We start from the raw sequence: 10,000 nt of genomic DNA, 5'->3' as shown, positions 1-10,000 counted from the left end.
CGATCTCGGAAGCTAAGCAGGGTCGGGCCTGGTTAGTACTTGGATGGGAGACCGCCTGGGAATACCAGGTGCTGTAAGCTTTTGCACCCACGTGAACACTCTTTCACATTATTTCGCGGTTCCTTTTCTCCACTTTTTCACCTCAGCCTTAACTGGGAGAGCCACAACGTTGAACTGACATTTTTAAATCTCTTATTGATGTGGTGCACCTCCGCTGGAAAAGCACACTTTTGCAACAGACATCAAGTACCGAGGAGCTGCGTGCTCGCAGCGGACCGTATGCGAGCCTGACAGGCTGAGCGCTCAAACCACCACGGGAGCGGGCCCCTCCTTCGTGCACTCGGGAGGAGGTGAATAAATGAAAAAAATTCACCCCACCACTCCACCCCCAACCCGGAAGTGCCTGTCAGCTATAAAGGGGACAATTTTCACTTCTTTTCTCGCTTACGGCCATACTACCCTGAGAACGCCCGATCTCGTCCGATCTCGGAAGCTAAGCAGGGTCGGGCCTGGTTAGTACTTGGATGGGAGACCGCCTGGGAATACCAGGTGCTGTAAGCTTTTGCACCCACCTCCAATTCACAACACAAATCACTGCTCTTGCCTAAAATTTTGGCTTTCATTTGTCATTCAACTTTCACCTATCCTGTGTTTTGAAATCGTTTCCTTCAAGTTGATTTGACAGATCAACGTCTCTTTGGAATAAAATAATGTCCAACAGAGGGAGCCGTCTGCACGCTGCTCGGTCATGATAGCACTTGGACAAGAAGCAGCTTGGGATTTCCGCCTGCTGGATGCTTTTTCACCTCCACTGGAAAAGCAAAATTTTGCAAAAGACATCAAGTACCGAGGAGCTGCGTGCTCGCAGCGGACCGTATGCGAGCCTGACAGGCTGAGCGCTCAAACCACCACGGGAGCGGGCCCCTCCTTCGTGCACTCGCGAGGAGGTGAAAAATGAAAAAAAATCACCCCACTACTCCGCCCCCGACCCGGAAGTGCCCTGTCAGCTATAAAAGGGACAATTTTCACTTCTTTTCTCGCTTACGGCCATACTACCCTGAGAACGCCCGATCTCGTCCGATCTCGGAAGCTAAGCAGCGTCGGGCCTGGTTAGTACTTGGATGGGAGACCGCCTGGGAATACCAGGTGCTGTAAGCTTTTGCACCCACGTGAACACTCTTTCACGTTATTTCGCGCTTCCTTTTCTCCACTTTTTCACCTCAGCCTTAACTGGGAGAGACACAACGTTGAACTGATATTTTTAAATTTCTTATTGATGTGTTGCACCTCCGCTGGAAAAGCACACTTTTGCAACAGACATCAAGTACCGAGGAGCTGCGTGCTCGCAGCGGACCGTATGCAAGCCTGACAGGCTGAGCGCTCAAACAACCACGGGAGCGGGCCCCTCCTTCGTGCACTCGGGAGGAGGTGAATAAAAGAAAAAAATTCACCCCACCACTCCGCCCCCGACCCGGAAGTGCCCTGTCAGCTATAAAGGGGACGATTTTCACTTCTTTTCTCGCTTACGGCCATACTACCCTGAGAACGCCCGATCTCGTCCGATCTCGGAAGCTAAGCAGGGTCGGGCCTGGTTAGTACTTGGATGGGAGACCGCCTGGGAATACCAGGTGCTGTAAGCTTTTGCACCCACGTGAACACTCTTTCACGTTATTTCGCCCTTCCTTTTCTCCACTTTTTCACCTCAGCCTTAACTGGGAGAGACACAACGTTGAACTGACATTTTTAAATCTCTTATTGATGTGTTGCACCTCCGCTGGAAAAGCACACTTTTGCAACAGACATCAAGTACCGAGGAGCTGCGTGCTCGCAGCGGACCGTATGCGAGCCTGACAGGCTGAGCGCTCAAACCACCACGGGAGCGGGCCCCTCCTTCGTGCACTCGCGAGGAGGTGAATAAATGAAAAAAATTCACCCCACTACTCCGCCCCCGACCCGGAAGTGCCCTGTCTGCTATAAAGGGGACAATTTTCACGTTTTCCCTCGCTTACGGCCATACTACCCTGAGAACGCCCGATCTCGTCCGATCTCGGAAGCTAAGCAGGGTCGGGCCTGGTTAGTACTTGGATGGGAGACCGCCTGGGAATACCAGGTGCTGTAAGCTTTTGCACCCACGTGAACACTCTTTCACGTTATTTCGCGCTTCCTTTTCTCCACTTTTTCACCTCAGCCTTAACTGGGAGAGACACAACGTTGAACTGATATTTTTAAATTTCTTATTGATGTGTTGCACCTCCGCTGGAAAAGCACACTTTTGCAACAGACATCAAGTACCGAGGAGCTGCGTGCTCGCAGCGGACCGTATGCAAGCCTGACAGGCTGAGCGCTCAAACAACCACGGGAGCGGGCCCCTCCTTCGTGCACTCGGGAGGAGGTGAATAAAAGAAAAAAATTCACCCCACCACTCCGCCCCCGACCCGGAAGTGCCCTGTCAGCTATAAAGGGGACGATTTTCACTTCTTTTCTCGCTTACGGCCATACTACCCTGAGAACGCCCGATCTCGTCCGATCTCGGAAGCTAAGCAGGGTCGGGCCTGGTTAGTACTTGGATGGGAGACCGCCTGGGAATACCAGGTGCTGTAAGCTTTTGCACCCACGTGAACACTCTTTCACGTTATTTCGCCCTTCCTTTTCTCCACTTTTTCACCTCAGCCTTAACTGGGAGAGACACAACGTTGAACTGACATTTTTAAATCTCTTATTGATGTGTTGCACCTCCGCTGGAAAAGCACACTTTTGCAACAGACATCAAGTACCGAGGAGCTGCGTGCTCGCAGCGGACCGTATGCGAGCCTGACAGGCTGAGCGCTCAAACCACCACGGGAGCGGGCCCCTCCTTCGTGCACCCGCGAGGAGGTGAATAAATGAAAAAAATTCACCCCACTACTCCGCCCCCGACCCGGAAGTGCCCTGTCTGCTATAAAGGGGACAATTTTCACGTTTTCCCTCGCTTACGGCCATACTACCCTGAGAACGCCCGATCTCGTCCGATCTCGGAAGCTAAGCAGGGTCGGGCTTGGTTAGTACTTGGATGGGAGACCGCCTGGGAATACCAGGTGCTGTAAGCTTTTGCACCCACGTGAACACTCTTTCACGTTATTTCGCGCTACCTTTTCTCCACTTTTTTCACCTCAGCCTTAACTGGGGGACCCTCAACGTTGAACTGATATTTTTAAATCTCTTATTGATGTGTTGCACCTCCGCTGGAAAAGCACACTTTTGCAACAGACATCAAGTACCGAGGAGCTGCGTGCTCGCAGCTGGCCGTATGCGAGCCTGACAGGCTGAGCGCTCAAACCACCACGGGAGCGGGCCCCTCCTTCGTGCACTCGCGAGGAGGTGAATAAATGAAAAAAATTCACCCCACTACTGCGCCCCCGACCCGGAAGTGCCCTGTCAGCTATAAAGGGGACAATTTTCACTTCTTTTCTCGCTTACGGCCATACTACCCTGAGAACGCCCGATCTCGTCCGATCTCGGAAGCTAAGCAGGGTCGGGCCTGGTTAGTACTTGGATGGGAGACCGCCTGGGAATACCAGGTGCTGTAAGCTTTTGCACCCACGTGAATACTCTTTCACAATATTTCGCGCTTCCTTTTCTCCACTTTTTCACCTCAGCCTTAACTGGGAGAGCCACAACGTTGAACTGACATTTTTAAATCTCTTATTGATGTGTTGCACCTCCGCTGGAAAAGCACACTTTTGCAACAGACATCAAGTACCGAGGAGCTGCGTGCTCGCAGCGGACCGTATGCGAGCCTGACAGGCTGAGCGCTCAAACCACCACGGGAGCGGGCCCCTCCTTCGTGCACTCGCGAGGAGGTGAAAAATGAAAAAAAATCACCCCACTACTCCGCCCCCGACCCGGAAGTGCCCTGTCAGCTATAAAAGGGACAATTTTCACTTCTTTTCTCGCTTACGGCCATACTACCCTGAGAACGCCCGATCTCGTCCGATCTCGGAAGCTAAGCAGGGTCGGGCCTGGTTAGTACTTGGATGGGAGACCGCCTGGGAATACCAGGTGCTGTAAGCTTTTGCACCCACGTGAACACTCTTTCACGTTATTTCGCGCTTCCTTTTCTCCACTTTTTCACCTCAGCCTTAACTGGGAGAGACACAACGTTGAACTGATATTTTTAAATTTCTTATTGATGTGTTGCACCTCCGCTGGAAAAGCACACTTTTGCAACAGACATCAAGTACCGAGGAGCTGCGTGCTCGCAGCGGACCGTATGCAAGCCTGACAGGCTGAGCGCTCAAACAACCACGGGAGCGGGCCCATCCTTCGTGCACTCGGGAGGAGGTGAATAAATGAAAAAAATTCACCCCACCACTCCGCCCCCGACCCGGAAGTGCCCTGTCAGCTATAAAGGGGACGATTTTCACTTCTTTTCTCGCTTACGGCCATACTACCCTGAGAACGCCCGATCTCGTCCGATCTCGGAAGCTAAGCAGGGTCGGGCCTGGTTAGTACTTGGATGGGAGACCGCCTGGGAATACCAGGTGCTGTAAGCTTTTGCACCCACGTGAATACTCTTTCACGTTATTTCGCGCTTCCTTTTCTCCACTTTTTCACCTCAGCCTTAACTGGGAGAGCCACAACGTTCAACTGAAATTTTTAAATCTCTTATTGATGTGTTGCACCTCCGCTGGAAAAGCACACTTTTGCAACAGACATCAAGTACCGAGGAGCTGCGTGCTCGCAGCGGACCGTATGCGAGCCTGACAGGCTGAGCGCTCAAACCACCACGGGAGCGGGCCCCTCCTTCGTGCACCCGCGAGGAGGTGAATAAATGAAAAAAATTCACCCCACTACTCCGCCCCCGACCCGGAAGTGCCCTGTCTGCTATAAAGGGGACAATTTTCACGTTTTCCCTCGCTTACGGCCATACTACCCTGAGAACGCCCGATCTCGTCCGATCTCGAAAGCTAAGCAGGGTCGGGCCTGGTTAATACTTGGATGGGAGACCGCCTGGGAATACCAGGTGCTGTAAGCTTTTGCACCCACGTGAACACTCTTTCACGTTATTTCGCGCTACCTTTTCTCCACTTTTTTCACCTCAGCCTTAACTGGGGGACCCTCAACGTTGAACTGATATTTTTAAATCTCTTATTGATGTGTTGCACCTCCGCTGGAAAAGCACACTTTTGCAACAGACATCAAGTACCGAGGAGCTGCGTGCTCGCAGCTGGCCGTATGCGAGCCTGACAGGCTGAGCGCTCAAACCACCACGGGAGCGGGCCCCTCCTTCGTGCACTCGCGAGGAGGTGAATAAATGAAAAAAATTCACCCCACTACTCCGCCCCCGACCCGGAAGTGCCCTGTCTGCTATAAAGGGGACAATTTTCACGTTTTCCCTCGCTTACGGCCATACTACCCTGAGAACGCCCGATCTCGTCCGATCTCGGAAGCTAAGCAGCGTCGGGCCTGGTTAGTACTTGGATGGGAGACCGCCTGGGAATACCAGGTGCTGTAAGCTTTTGCACCCACGTGAACACTCTTTCACGTTATTTCGCGCTACCTTTTCTCCACTTTTTTCACCTCAGCCTTAACTGGGAGAGCCACAACGTTCAACTGACATTTTTAAATCTCTTATTAATGTGTTTCACCTCCGCTGGAAAAGCACACTTTTGCAACAGACATCAAGTACCGAGGAGCTGCGTGCTCGCAGCGGACCGTATGCGAGCCTGACAGGCTGAGCGCTCAAACCACCACGGGAGCGGGCCCCTCCTTCGTGCACTCGGGAGGAGGTGAATAAATGAAAAAAATTCACCCCACCAGTCCACCCCCGACCCGGAAGTGCCTGTCGGCTATAAAGGGGACAATTTTCACTTCTTTTCTCGCTTACGACCATACTACCCCGAGAACGCCCGATCTCGTCCGATCTCGGAAGCTAAGCAGGGTCGGGCCTGGTTAGTACTTGGATGGGAGACCGCCTGGGAATACCAGGTGCTGTAAGCTTTTGCACCCACGTGAACACTCTTTCACATTATTTCGCGGTTCCTTTTCTCCACTTTTTCACCTCAGCCTTAACTGGGAGAGCCACAACGTTGAACTGACATTTTTAAATCTCTTATTGATGTGGTGCACCTCCGCTGGAAAAGCACACTTTTGCAACAGACATCAAGTACCGAGGAGCTGCGTGCTCGCAGCGGACCGTATGCGAGCCTGACAGGCTGAGCGCTCAAACCACCACGGGAGCGGGCCCCTCCTTCGTGCACTCGGGAGGAGGTGAATAAATGAAAAAAATTCACCCCACCACTCCACCCCCAACCCGGAAGTGCCTGTCAGCTATAAAGGGGACAATTTTCACTTCTTTTCTCGCTTACGGCCATACTACCCTGAGAACGCCCGATCTCGTCCGATCTCGGAAGCTAAGCAGGGTCGGGCCTGGTTAGTACTTGGATGGGAGACCGCCTGGGAATACCAGGTGCTGTAAGCTTTTGCACCCACCTCCAATTCACAACACAAATCACTGCTCTTGCCTAAAATTTTGGCTTTCATTTGTCATTCAACTTTCACCTATCCTGTGTTTTGAAATCGTTTCCTTCAAGTTGATTTGACAGATCAACGTCTCTTTGGAATAAAATAATGTCCAACAGAGGGAGCCGTCTGCACGCTGCTCGGTCATGATAGCACTTGGACAAGAAGCAGCTTGGGATTTCCGCCTGCTGGATGCTTTTTCACCTCCACTGGAAAAGCAAAATTTTGCAAAAGACATCAAGTACCGAGGAGCTGCGTGCTCGCAGCGGACCGTATGCGAGCCTGACAGGCTGAGCGCTCAAACCACCACGGGAGCGGGCCCCTCCTTCGTGCACTCGCGAGGAGGTGAAAAATGAAAAAAAATCACCCCACTACTCCGCCCCCGACCCGGAAGTGCCCTGTCAGCTATAAAAGGGACAATTTTCACTTCTTTTCTCGCTTACGGCCATACTACCCTGAGAACGCCCGATCTCGTCCGATCTCGGAAGCTAAGCAGCGTCGGGCCTGGTTAGTACTTGGATGGGAGACCGCCTGGGAATACCAGGTGCTGTAAGCTTTTGCACCCACGTGAACACTCTTTCACGTTATTTCGCGCTTCCTTTTCTCCACTTTTTCACCTCAGCCTTAACTGGGAGAGACACAACGTTGAACTGATATTTTTAAATTTCTTATTGATGTGTTGCACCTCCGCTGGAAAAGCACACTTTTGCAACAGACATCAAGTACCGAGGAGCTGCGTGCTCGCAGCGGACCGTATGCAAGCCTGACAGGCTGAGCGCTCAAACAACCACGGGAGCGGGCCCCTCCTTCGTGCACTCGGGAGGAGGTGAATAAAAGAAAAAAATTCACCCCACCACTCCGCCCCCGACCCGGAAGTGCCCTGTCAGCTATAAAGGGGACGATTTTCACTTCTTTTCTCGCTTACGGCCATACTACCCTGAGAACGCCCGATCTCGTCCGATCTCGGAAGCTAAGCAGGGTCGGGCCTGGTTAGTACTTGGATGGGAGACCGCCTGGGAATACCAGGTGCTGTAAGCTTTTGCACCCACGTGAACACTCTTTCACGTTATTTCGCCCTTCCTTTTCTCCACTTTTTCACCTCAGCCTTAACTGGGAGAGACACAACGTTGAACTGACATTTTTAAATCTCTTATTGATGTGTTGCACCTCCGCTGGAAAAGCACACTTTTGCAACAGACATCAAGTACCGAGGAGCTGCGTGCTCGCAGCGGACCGTATGCGAGCCTGACAGGCTGAGCGCTCAAACCACCACGGGAGCGGGCCCCTCCTTCGTGCACTCGCGAGGAGGTGAATAAATGAAAAAAATTCACCCCACTACTCCGCCCCCGACCCGGAAGTGCCCTGTCTGCTATAAAGGGGACAATTTTCACGTTTTCCCTCGCTTACGGCCATACTACCCTGAGAACGCCCGATCTCGTCCGATCTCGGAAGCTAAGCAGGGTCGGGCCTGGTTAGTACTTGGATGGGAGACCGCCTGGGAATACCAGGTGCTGTAAGCTTTTGCACCCACGTGAACACTCTTTCACGTTATTTCGCGCTACCTTTTCTCCACTTTTTTCACCTCAGCCTTAACTGGGGGACCCTCAACGTTGAACTGATATTTTTAAATCTCTTATTGATGTGTTGCACCTCCGCTGGAAAAGCACACTTTTGCAACAGACATCAAGTACCGAGGAGCTGCGTGCTCGCAGCTGGCCGTATGCGAGCCTGACAGGCTGAGCGCTCAAACCACCACGGGAGCGGGCCCCTCCTTCGTGCACTCGCGAGGAGGTGAATAAATGAAAAAAATTCACCCCACTACTGCGCCCCCGACCCGGAAGTGCCCTGTCAGCTATAAAGGGGACAATTTTCACTTCTTTTCTCGCTTACGGCCATACTACCCTGAGAACGCCCGATCTCGTCCGATCTCGGAAGCTAAGCAGGGTCGGGCCTGGTTAGTACTTGGATGGGAGACCGCCTGGGAATACCAGGTGCTGTAAGCTTTTGCACCCACGTGAATACTCTTTCACGTTATTTCGCGCTTCCTTTTCTCCACTTTTTCACCTCAGCCTTAACTGGGAGAGCCACAACGTTCAACTGACATTTTTAAATCTCTTATTGATGTGTTGCACCTCCGCTGGAAAAGCACACTTTTGCAACAGACATCAAGTACCGAGGAGCTGCGTGCTCGCAGCGGACCGTATGCGAGCCTGACAGGCTGAGCGCTCAAACCACCACGGGAGCGGGCCCCTCCTTCGTGCACCCGCGAGGAGGTGAATAAATGAAAAAAATTCACCCCACTACTCCGCCCCCGACCCGGAAGTGCCCTGTCTGCTATAAAGGGGACAATTTTCACGTTTTCCCTCGCTTACGGCCATACTACCCTGAGAACGCCCGATCTCGTCCGATCTCGGAAGCTAAGCAGGGTCGGGCTTGGTTAGTACTTGGATGGGAGACCGCCTGGGAATACCAGGTGCTGTAAGCTTTTGCACCCACGTGAACACTCTTTCACGTTATTTCGCGCTACCTTTTCTCCACTTTTTTCACCTCAGCCTTAACTGGGGGACCCTCAACGTTGAACTGATATTTTTAAATCTCTTATTGATGTGTTGCACCTCCGCTGGAAAAGCACACTTTTGCAACAGACATCAAGTACCGAGGAGCTGCGTGCTCGCAGCTGGCCGTATGCGAGCCTGACAGGCTGAGCGCTCAAACCACCACGGGAGCGGGCCCCTCCTTCGTGCACTCGCGAGGAGGTGAATAAATGAAAAAAATTCACCCCACTACTGCGCCCCCGACCCGGAAGTGCCCTGTCAGCTATAAAGGGGACAATTTTCACTTCTTTTCTCGCTTACGGCCATACTACCCTGAGAACGCCCGATCTCGTCCGATCTCGGAAGCTAAGCAGGGTCGGGCCTGGTTAGTACTTGGATGGGAGACCGCCTGGGAATACCAGGTGCTGTAAGCTTTTGCACCCACGTGAATACTCTTTCACGTTATTTCGCGCTTCCTTTTCTCCACTTTTTCACCTCAGCCTTAACTGGGAGAGCCACAACGTTCAACTGACATTTTTAAATCTCTTATTGATGTGTTGCACCTCCGCTGGAAAAGCACACTTTTGCAACAGACATCAAGTACCGAGGAGCTGCGTGCTCGCAGCGGACCGTATGCGAGCCTGACAGGCTGAGCGCTCAAACCACCACGGGAGCGGGCCCCTCCTTCGTGCACCCGCGAGGAGGTGAATAAATGAAAAAAATTCACCCCACTACTCCGCCCCCGACCCGGAAGTGCCCTGTCTGCTATAAAGGGGACAATTTTCACGTTTTCCCTCGCTTACGGCCATACTACCCTGAGAACGCCCGATCTCGTCCGATCTCGGAAGCTAAGCAGGGTCGGGCTTGGTTAGTACTTGGATGGGAGACCGCCTGGGAATACCAGGTGCTGTAAGCTTTTGCACCCACGTGAACACTCTTTCACGTTATTTCGCGCTACCTTTTCT

At 52.4% G+C, this 10,000-nt stretch overlaps 21 non-coding genes across 21 annotated transcripts in view; all 21 read left to right on the top strand.

Moving 5' to 3' along the window:
- LOC147189184 (5S ribosomal RNA) overlaps positions 1-80 on the top strand; it is a 119-nt gene extending 39 nt beyond the window's left edge. The window contains exon 1 of the ribosomal RNA XR_015098373.1: positions 1-80. This exon is cut by the window's left edge and continues 39 nt beyond it. This is a non-coding gene — a ribosomal RNA (5S ribosomal RNA).
- Positions 81-442: 362 nt separating this feature from the next.
- On the top strand, positions 443-561 carry LOC147189183 (5S ribosomal RNA). Its single transcript, XR_015097780.1, has one exon. It is a non-coding gene; the product is annotated as a 5S ribosomal RNA (ribosomal RNA).
- Positions 562-1,039: 478 nt separating this feature from the next.
- LOC147189182 (5S ribosomal RNA) lies at positions 1,040-1,158 on the top strand. Its single transcript, XR_015098135.1, has one exon. It is a non-coding gene; the product is annotated as a 5S ribosomal RNA (ribosomal RNA).
- A 363-nt stretch (positions 1,159-1,521) lies between these two features.
- LOC147189181 (5S ribosomal RNA) lies at positions 1,522-1,640 on the top strand. The gene has a single exon (XR_015097779.1). It is a non-coding gene; the product is annotated as a 5S ribosomal RNA (ribosomal RNA).
- A 363-nt stretch (positions 1,641-2,003) lies between these two features.
- On the top strand, positions 2,004-2,122 carry LOC147189180 (5S ribosomal RNA). The gene has a single exon (XR_015097778.1). It is a non-coding gene; the product is annotated as a 5S ribosomal RNA (ribosomal RNA).
- Positions 2,123-2,485: 363 nt separating this feature from the next.
- Positions 2,486-2,604, top strand: LOC147189179 (5S ribosomal RNA). Its single transcript, XR_015097777.1, has one exon. It is a non-coding gene; the product is annotated as a 5S ribosomal RNA (ribosomal RNA).
- Positions 2,605-2,967: 363 nt separating this feature from the next.
- Positions 2,968-3,086, top strand: LOC147189178 (5S ribosomal RNA). Its single transcript, XR_015097947.1, has one exon. It is a non-coding gene; the product is annotated as a 5S ribosomal RNA (ribosomal RNA).
- Positions 3,087-3,450: 364 nt separating this feature from the next.
- On the top strand, positions 3,451-3,569 carry LOC147189177 (5S ribosomal RNA). The gene has a single exon (XR_015097775.1). It is a non-coding gene; the product is annotated as a 5S ribosomal RNA (ribosomal RNA).
- Positions 3,570-3,931: 362 nt separating this feature from the next.
- LOC147189176 (5S ribosomal RNA) lies at positions 3,932-4,050 on the top strand. Its single transcript, XR_015097774.1, has one exon. It is a non-coding gene; the product is annotated as a 5S ribosomal RNA (ribosomal RNA).
- Positions 4,051-4,413: 363 nt separating this feature from the next.
- Positions 4,414-4,532, top strand: LOC147189175 (5S ribosomal RNA). The gene has a single exon (XR_015097773.1). It is a non-coding gene; the product is annotated as a 5S ribosomal RNA (ribosomal RNA).
- A 363-nt stretch (positions 4,533-4,895) lies between these two features.
- On the top strand, positions 4,896-5,014 carry LOC147189174 (5S ribosomal RNA). The gene has a single exon (XR_015098410.1). It is a non-coding gene; the product is annotated as a 5S ribosomal RNA (ribosomal RNA).
- Positions 5,015-5,378: 364 nt separating this feature from the next.
- On the top strand, positions 5,379-5,497 carry LOC147189173 (5S ribosomal RNA). Its single transcript, XR_015098134.1, has one exon. It is a non-coding gene; the product is annotated as a 5S ribosomal RNA (ribosomal RNA).
- A 363-nt stretch (positions 5,498-5,860) lies between these two features.
- On the top strand, positions 5,861-5,979 carry LOC147189172 (5S ribosomal RNA). The gene has a single exon (XR_015098372.1). It is a non-coding gene; the product is annotated as a 5S ribosomal RNA (ribosomal RNA).
- A 362-nt stretch (positions 5,980-6,341) lies between these two features.
- On the top strand, positions 6,342-6,460 carry LOC147189171 (5S ribosomal RNA). Its single transcript, XR_015097772.1, has one exon. It is a non-coding gene; the product is annotated as a 5S ribosomal RNA (ribosomal RNA).
- A 478-nt stretch (positions 6,461-6,938) lies between these two features.
- Positions 6,939-7,057, top strand: LOC147189170 (5S ribosomal RNA). The gene has a single exon (XR_015098133.1). It is a non-coding gene; the product is annotated as a 5S ribosomal RNA (ribosomal RNA).
- Positions 7,058-7,420: 363 nt separating this feature from the next.
- On the top strand, positions 7,421-7,539 carry LOC147189169 (5S ribosomal RNA). Its single transcript, XR_015097771.1, has one exon. It is a non-coding gene; the product is annotated as a 5S ribosomal RNA (ribosomal RNA).
- A 363-nt stretch (positions 7,540-7,902) lies between these two features.
- Positions 7,903-8,021, top strand: LOC147189168 (5S ribosomal RNA). Its single transcript, XR_015097770.1, has one exon. It is a non-coding gene; the product is annotated as a 5S ribosomal RNA (ribosomal RNA).
- A 364-nt stretch (positions 8,022-8,385) lies between these two features.
- Positions 8,386-8,504, top strand: LOC147189167 (5S ribosomal RNA). The gene has a single exon (XR_015097769.1). It is a non-coding gene; the product is annotated as a 5S ribosomal RNA (ribosomal RNA).
- A 363-nt stretch (positions 8,505-8,867) lies between these two features.
- LOC147189166 (5S ribosomal RNA) lies at positions 8,868-8,986 on the top strand. Its single transcript, XR_015097946.1, has one exon. It is a non-coding gene; the product is annotated as a 5S ribosomal RNA (ribosomal RNA).
- Positions 8,987-9,350: 364 nt separating this feature from the next.
- Positions 9,351-9,469, top strand: LOC147189165 (5S ribosomal RNA). The gene has a single exon (XR_015097768.1). It is a non-coding gene; the product is annotated as a 5S ribosomal RNA (ribosomal RNA).
- Positions 9,470-9,832: 363 nt separating this feature from the next.
- Positions 9,833-9,951, top strand: LOC147189164 (5S ribosomal RNA). Its single transcript, XR_015097945.1, has one exon. It is a non-coding gene; the product is annotated as a 5S ribosomal RNA (ribosomal RNA).
- Positions 9,952-10,000: the final 49 nt, after the last annotated feature.

The sequence above is a fragment of the Hippocampus guttulatus genome, chromosome 20 (genome assembly GCF_054856545.1).
Source record: "Hippocampus guttulatus isolate MCC_2025c chromosome 20, RoL_Hgut_1.0, whole genome shotgun sequence".
NCBI classification, from domain to species: Eukaryota; Metazoa; Chordata; class Actinopteri; order Syngnathiformes; family Syngnathidae; genus Hippocampus; species Hippocampus guttulatus.
Note: the sequence above shows the minus strand (reverse complement) of the source record. Positions and strands in the feature narration are given on the sequence as shown.